The sequence below is a fragment of the Myotis brandtii genome, unplaced genomic scaffold, assembly GCF_000412655.1.
Source record: "Myotis brandtii unplaced genomic scaffold, ASM41265v1 scaffold305, whole genome shotgun sequence".
NCBI classification, from domain to species: domain Eukaryota; kingdom Metazoa; phylum Chordata; class Mammalia; order Chiroptera; family Vespertilionidae; genus Myotis; species Myotis brandtii.
Genome location: NW_005361652.1, coordinates 2,969,688 through 2,977,648, shown reverse-complemented (window position 1 = coordinate 2,977,648; position 7,961 = coordinate 2,969,688).

Below are 7,961 nucleotides of genomic sequence, written 5' to 3'. Positions count from 1 at the left end.
CCCCCCCGAGTGCACAAATTTTTATGCACTGGGCCTCCAGTATACATCATAAACTGATGAACAGAAATAGAAACAGAGACAAAGAAGCATCGAACAGACTGTCACACTACATAGGGAAGGCCAGAAAGGGTTGGGGGGAGGCTAAAAGATCAACCGAAGGACTTGTGTGCATGCATATAAGGATAACCAATGGACCCAGACACTGGGGTGGGGTGAGGGCATGTGCCAGGGGGTATGTAAGGCCAGGAGGAGGTCAATGGGGGAAAATGGAGACATATGTACTACTATTTGTAATAATTTAAACAATAAAAAAATATTTAGACCATTGCCTCGTATATAGTACACACCCAATACCTGTTGGCTGTCAGCAACCACAGACTGCAATAGCACCATCACCATCATCATCCCAAGTCATTGACTGAAAAACTATTTGATCATTGTTGATCTTATATCATCACATTAAACAACTCACTTGATTGAATTAAGCAGCTCTTTTAAATTTCTTGAGCCAACTTTCAGATAAAATGTGCTGGAGAAATTTAGGTGCTCTCCAGGATTTGTGGTGCAGAAATGATTGCCCTTTTTAGGGTCAGGGAATAGACCATCCTATAGTTGGCTTTGGTGTCCCTCAAGAAAATGAACTCAGATATAATTTGGGTGGCATTTAGAAACTCTTCTTCCACAGCAGTGTTGCTACCAGGCAGATGGAATGATGTGTTTTGAGGCTGTGCTTGTGTTATCCTTTGGCAGTGGCAATTTGTAAAGGATGTTCCTTTCACAGATCTTGTTATCACTTATAAAATTGCTGTCAGTTTCTTCCCTTTGCTTTCAATTACATACTATCTTTCCTTTGTGTTGATGACACCTCTTTATACAAAGCATTAGATAAAACCTGAAATGTATGAATGTATCAGCATATTCTCAATACTTTAAGGAAGCCTAATAAATCCCAGTAAAGTTGCTCTCATGAAATTTATGCTTAATACAGTAATAAGTATGAAGTTGTCTCTCTCCTCTATTATCTTTCTAGAAAGAGTTGCCTCAGAACATCCTTGAAAACAAGGAGAAAATAGTACATCCACTCATACTGAAGCCGAATCACCCATATATACCTCTTTTCCAGCAAAGCAGAGGCAGAAATGGAATGGTTACATAGAACTCAGAGGCCAGGGTGTTTGCAGGCAAAAATTATAATCAAAGGTAATGGCATCTGCTGACTTGGAAAGTATGTGAAGCTTCATATTTTAACGCCAGATTGCAGTTTCTGACACAGATTTTTGCTCTGTGAGCTTGGAATGCTATTTAAATTTTCTGGACCTTAGTTTCCTTATTTACAATGTGAGAAATAATCCTTACATCTTGGACTTGGAAGTTAAGTGATATTTGAGAAGTGTAGGAATAGATGCTCTATGAGAAGCTTTTTTCTACTTTTCCTGTGTATTCATTTCTATGACTTAGTTTCATATATTTCTTGACTTCTATACCTGATTAACAAGTTTCCTAACAATCTTATTTCATGTCATCTAGGGAGATATAGTACCTTGACTTTCTCACCAACTATACAATTCCTCTCTACTTCAGCCAACCACAACCACACGTTGGATGTTTCTGAACTTTGAATTATTTTATCTTTGTGACATTGAATTCAGAGCTACCTCTCACTGAATCTGTTATTTTCCCCTACTCACCACTGTAGATCCTCACTCCTTCCTAATTCACAATGTCCTTCCTGCCTGTCCTTACCTTCCTGCCCATCACAGACCCCATGGCCAGTCATGCCATTGCTGGTTGCTCCAACATCCTTGAACTCTACACCCTTTGACTGCCACATGATCACCAGCCCTGTCCCCACCTTGGGTCATCTCTGTTGTCTGCTTTCTCAGAATCAGGATGCTGATAGCTGTGGAATAAAGGCACAGACATTTGTTGTCTAGATGGCTCACTAAATAATGCTATTGGTTCTGACACTTTTTTTACCTTATCTACTCTCTACCATTACTGTTCCAGCGATTAGTCTAGTCATCTTTGTTGACATCTTATCATCCTATATAATAAAAGGCTAATATGCAAATCGACCAAATGGCAGAACGACCGGTCACTATGATGCACACTGACCATCTGGGGGCAGATGTTCAATGCAGGAGCTGCCCCCTGGTGGTCATGTGCTCCCACAGGGGGAGCGCTGCTCAGCTAGAAGCCCTGAGCCAGGCTCATGCTGGCAAGCACTAAGGATGTCTGACTGCTAGCTTAGGCCTACTCCCAGACTGTGAGAGGGCACAGGCTGGACTAAGGGACCCTCCCCCCCACCCCCCCACCCGCACCAAGTGCACGAATTTTGTGCCCCAGGCCTCTAGTACTCATTATAATGGATGTTCCAGATATTTTCTGTGTACAAGCTCTTAATCCTGATTCCCCTACACTCTCAGCAGATGAGCTCCCTTAGAACCTCATGAGAAGACAGGCTATCCATCATGGAACACCAGATGTTTCCTGCTTTCCATATATTTTTATTTATACTTTCTTCACCTACTCGGACTTTATATCTTTCATTTTCTGTCTTATTTCAGCCAAAGAAGTGTTCCTCTTCTTTATAAGGCTAGTCCCTCCCCCTGAGTTTTAAATGTTCCTTTTCATTCCTAAGGTAAAGCTACACTCCATCAATTTCTACTCTTTCTCTAATATCATCAGTCTTTCTCCCTCCATTACCTTCTACTCATATCTTCTCTAGGGTGAAATAAAAGTCCCTTAATCATTCAGAGCTACTATTTTATCTCTGTACTTTCTTTCCTTGCCAACTTCTTGAAATAGCAGTCGTACTGTCTGCCTCTATTTCCTTGCAACACACTCACTCTTTAACCTGACTTCTGCACCTAATGCTACTTACCAACCCAGAGAGGTCTTCTTTGAGCATGCTATTTAGTGGGATTTCTCAATTATTCTCTACCCCTACATACTGCTTTTCTTCTTTCATAATAATTACATTTGATATAGTGTTTATGGGTCTATTGTCTGACTCCCCTGCTATACCGTAAATGATATGAATACAATAAGTATAGAATTCTAGTCATAATTGTGTTACCAAAATCCTGGCATAGTGCTTGGGTAGACCATGGTACACCTTCAGAAATGTTTGTTGAATGAAATTAGAATGAATGAATACTCAACTAAAATGCTTCTTCTGTATATTACCAGGCTTTGATTCCAATGGTTTTCCCTTAAGTTTTATCTGACAAGATTTTTCTGTAGCATTTGATACTGTTCAAACTCTCTTTTCTGTCTTTCTTTGAAACAGGTCATTTCTTGACTTCTGTGGCATCACACTGGTCTGGTTTCTCTCTTACTTCTATTCTTCTTCCTTCTTTTTATTTGCAAGCATGCTTTTCCTTAATCCATATCTATAGCTGTTTCCTGAGGAACTTACTCAAGATAGGTCATCATCATTGTCACCATGGTTGTGGTCATTGTTTCCCCTCCTCTTTATCTCTTCATCATCCTCTTTGCCATTTTGATTTAAGTAATGTCATCCAGACTTCTAGAATCTTCTTCCTTTCTGAATAGCTCTTATACTTATCTCCTTCCAGTTCAAACCAAAATTACCATATTTTAGTGACTATTAGTAATTAAGATTGTGTAACTGAGGAACTCTGTTTAAAATTTTATTTAGTTTTAATGAACTTAAATTTAAATAGTACCTAGTAGGACAGTCTAGAAAATGCTCCCTTTTGGTCCAGTGCACATGAGTCCATGTCAACTGATGTTGTTGGTCAGATATGCAGGTGGGCTCAATAGGGTAGATGGCCATGGACCCTTTAGTCAGGAAAGTAGGAAATTTGAGTGGCAAGTGGGGGAAGTGGCAAGGGCAGGGGCTGTGGCATATAGCCAGGAGTTGGACTGAGGTCAGGTACAACAGGAAAAATTTTCCCTAGAGAGGTGAATTGAATCAACAAAAGATTGCAATCAAGTTCTACTTTTATGGGGAGTCTGAGGAATGGGATGTTAGGTCAATCTTTTCAATTTTAAAAGGTTCTGCAAAATTTGAGGAACAGGATCAAAGTGGTATGAACTTATGCAATATGTTTGCTGTGATGGTAGAGGAGATGGGAAGGGAGGGGAGGGAAAGGGTTGAGGAGAAGAGGAGAGGAGAGAAGAGGTAGAGACAAGGTGACTCTTTGGTTTCTGTATTTGGACTGGGAGGATGGTGGCACCACTAGCTACTTCAGGGAATTCAGGAATAGAAATAAGCTCAGAGGGTATGAAATTATATTTTCAATTTTGGTTATATTGAATCAACAGTAATAATTATAAGTAGCAACAATAATTCACATGTACTGAATGCTTACTATGTGTCAGGCTCTGTGATGAGCATGGTATGGTTAATATCTCATTTAATTCTCATGGGTAGGGACTATTATTGTTCCCATTTTATAGGTGATAAAACTGAAGCATTAAGAGGTCAATTGCTTGCTCATGGTTGTAAATGTCAGAGCTAGAATTTGAATCAAAGTCCACTCTATACACCAGTAGGCTACACTGCCCTTCAATGTGGAACATTAAAAGTGATGGTTTCTAGAAAATATTTATATGCATGAATATGAAGTTTATAAGAAATACCTGGGCTTGAGTTCTAGATTTAGGAGTCATACGCATATAAGTGCTAGTAAACTGTTTGGAAGTCAATGAGATCTTCCAGTAAGAATAAAACAAGAGACTCTTGGGTGGAATCCTGAGGAACAGCCATATTTAAATATGGGCAAAGAAACCATGGAAGATGATTGAAAAAAGGCAGTCAGAGAGGTAGGAAGAAAACGAGGAGAGTGTGGCATAATAGAAGCCAGAGGAAAAGGAAACATAAAGATGGAGGGAATTGTCAAGCATCACATGTTGCTGAGAGGTTAAGATAAGAACTGAGAAGGGTCCATGTATTTAAGAAATAAGGAGGACATTGCTTACTTCAGTGAGAACAATTTCAGGAGATCAGTGAGAGTGGAAACAATGTTATAGGTTGAAGAAAGAGTTGGTGGTGAGGAAGTAGAGATAACAAGTATAGATTACTTGTTTTTGAAGCTTGGTCATGAAAGAAAAGATGATTGATAGTATCAATAAGGGGCAGAGTATCAAGGGAAGTAAGAATTTGTGTATTTATTTAAGATGTGTGAGATTTTCAGATCTTTATTTGAAGAGGGGAATGAGCCATCAAATGTTAAAGACATGGTAGAGATAAAGGCTAATTTTTGAAGCAGGTATCCTAGGGAGATAGAGGATGGGATAAAGAGTTCAGGTAGAGGCTTGGCCTGAGTTAGGAGAACCCTTTATCCCCTGTAAGAGACAAAAAGGTAGGCACTAGAAAAGTGTGTGCGGAGGGGCCCAGGAAGTTGGAAGAGTTTATGCCCAGTGGTTTTTGTTTCCTTGGTGTCAGGAAATAGGACATATACCATATTGGGAGAGAGAAAGGGGGCACTTTGTACTGCAAGTCTTCAATCATTAGTTTAGGATCAATGTTTACTTAGCAGCTGAACAGGGAGGTCTCCACAAATATGTAGTATGTGACTCAGATAACCAGTGTTGATCAAGAAACTTATCATTTCCTGGTTTCTGAAGAAAGCCATGGCCCATAAGCTTTGAGAACAGAGTGTATCAATCAGCATTACCTATCTTTTCCAATTGGGATGAAATACCTTTTACCTTAGTTAATCAGAAACAAGTTTGGACTTCTTCAAAAAGGAACCCTGAATAGAAAATTGGTGAGAGGGGCAAATATCACAGAAGTAAACAGTCTTCAAGAATATAGATTCCTTATTTGAAATACCCCGGATGATGCAAAAGATAACTTGGTTGACCCAAATTTCAGGGTCCCCACCAGGCTCCTTTTCCTCTTATTGTCCCATTTTCATAGACTTTCAGTGGTTCTCACCTCCACTGCAGTTGGATCATATCAGGCAGTCCCTTCTCTTGCATGTTGAGATATATATATAATCTCCACATTGTTGACTTCATACTCCTTATTCCTCTACCATGGAAGACCCACTTCCTTCCATATAGCCTAAATATTACTTATTGTGATGGTTTATTTTAGGTGTCAACTTGACTGGCCATGGAGTCAGTCAAATAAACATTATTATGTTTAATGGATGCTCAGATTAAACATTATTGCTGGGTGTGAATGTGAAGATATTTATGGATGACATTAGCATTTGGATTTCTAGGCTCAGTAAAGTAGATTGTCCTCCCCAGTGTGGGTGAGCCTTATCCAATTGTTGAAAGCTGAATAGAAAAAAAAGCTACAAAGAGGAGGAATTCAACCCTTTTTGATCCCTACCACATTGCTTGACATCTCATCTCATCTTCTCTGGCTCTCACACTGGGATTTAAACCATCAGCTTCTCAGGTTCTCAGGCCTTTGGACTTAGACTAAATTATACCACTGGCTTTCTTAGGCCTCCAGCTTTCAGACGGTACATTGTGGGACTTCTCAGGCTCCATAACTGCATGAGATAGTGCCTCATAATATATGTCCCTTAAAAATTGTCTGTCTGCTTGTCTAATCTTTTATTGGTTCATTTTTTTTTTCTGGAGAACTGCGACTTATTTTTGAAGTCTCTGATCAGCATTCACATTTTCTCAGAAACCTTTCTGATTAAGGCTGTCCTGTGGTAATCTCTTAAATCTTTTCAGTACCTTGAAGAAGTGGTGCTCAACCCCACTAATCATTGTAATCACCCAGGGAACTTTTACACATACTGCTGCCTGAGCTCCACTCTAGAGATTCTGATTTAGTTTGCCTGTGGCTTGGGCTTTAGTACAAGCTGATTATAATGGTCAGCCAATGTGGAGCAGACAGACCTTCTATTTGTTTGTTTTTTAAATTTATATATATACTAGAGGCCCAATGCACAAAATTTGTGCAAGAGTAGGACTTCCTTCCCCTGGCTGCCAGCAATGGCTTCCTTCTGGCACCCAGGACCTGGGCTTCCCTCTGGTCGCTGGCATTCACCCGGGACCCTGGCTTCCCTTGCAGCCCTGGCTTTGTCCAGAAGGACATCTGGTCTAATTAGCATATTATGCTTTTATTATTATAGATATACTAGAGGCCCAGTGCATGAAATTTGTGAACTTGGGGTGGGGGGGTCATTCAGCCCAGCCTGTGACCTCTTGCAGTCTGGGAGCCCTGGGGAGTGGGCCTAAGCCAGCAGTCAGACATCCTTAGTGCTGCCACAGAGGCAGGAGAGGCTCCCACCACCGCTGCTGCGATCGCCAGCAGGCTTCTGGCTGAGTGGTGCTCCCCCTGAGGGAGCATACTGACCACCAGGGAGCAGCTCCTGCATTGAGCATCTTCCCCCTGGTGGTCAGTGTGCATCATAGCGAGAGGTTGAGCAGCCTTAGCATATCATTAGCATATTATGATTTGATTGGTTGAACAGGCAACTGGGCACTTAGCATATTAGACTTTTATTATATAGGATATTGTTAATAGTACTACAGATGTCTCTCATTTCCAACCCCTTTTATGCCCCTCCTCCCAGCCCCTACCCACCTTTCACCACCCTATTGCCGTGTCCATGGGCTATGCACATCTACACTAATAAAAGAGAAACATGCAAATTGGTGTCACTCTGCTACCCTTCCCATTGGCTAATCAGGGCGATATGCAAATTAACTGCCAGCCAAGATGGCGGCCGGCAGCCAGGCAGCTTGAAGCGAACATGAGGCTTGCTTGCTTCAGTGACGGAGGAAGCCAGTGTTCCCCACCTGCCTTGCCGGCCTCTGAGCTTGCAGTTTGAAACATTGTTACAAATATAGAAGCTAAACAAAACCCCAGAAACCTGCTTTCAGCCAGCCAGGATCTCAGAGCTGGAGTTGAAACAGTGTTTCGATTATAGAACCCAAACAAACCAGATACCTGCTTTCAGCAGCCGAGGCCTCAGAGCTGGAGCCAAGCCTCAGAGCTAAAGCTGGCCCAGAAT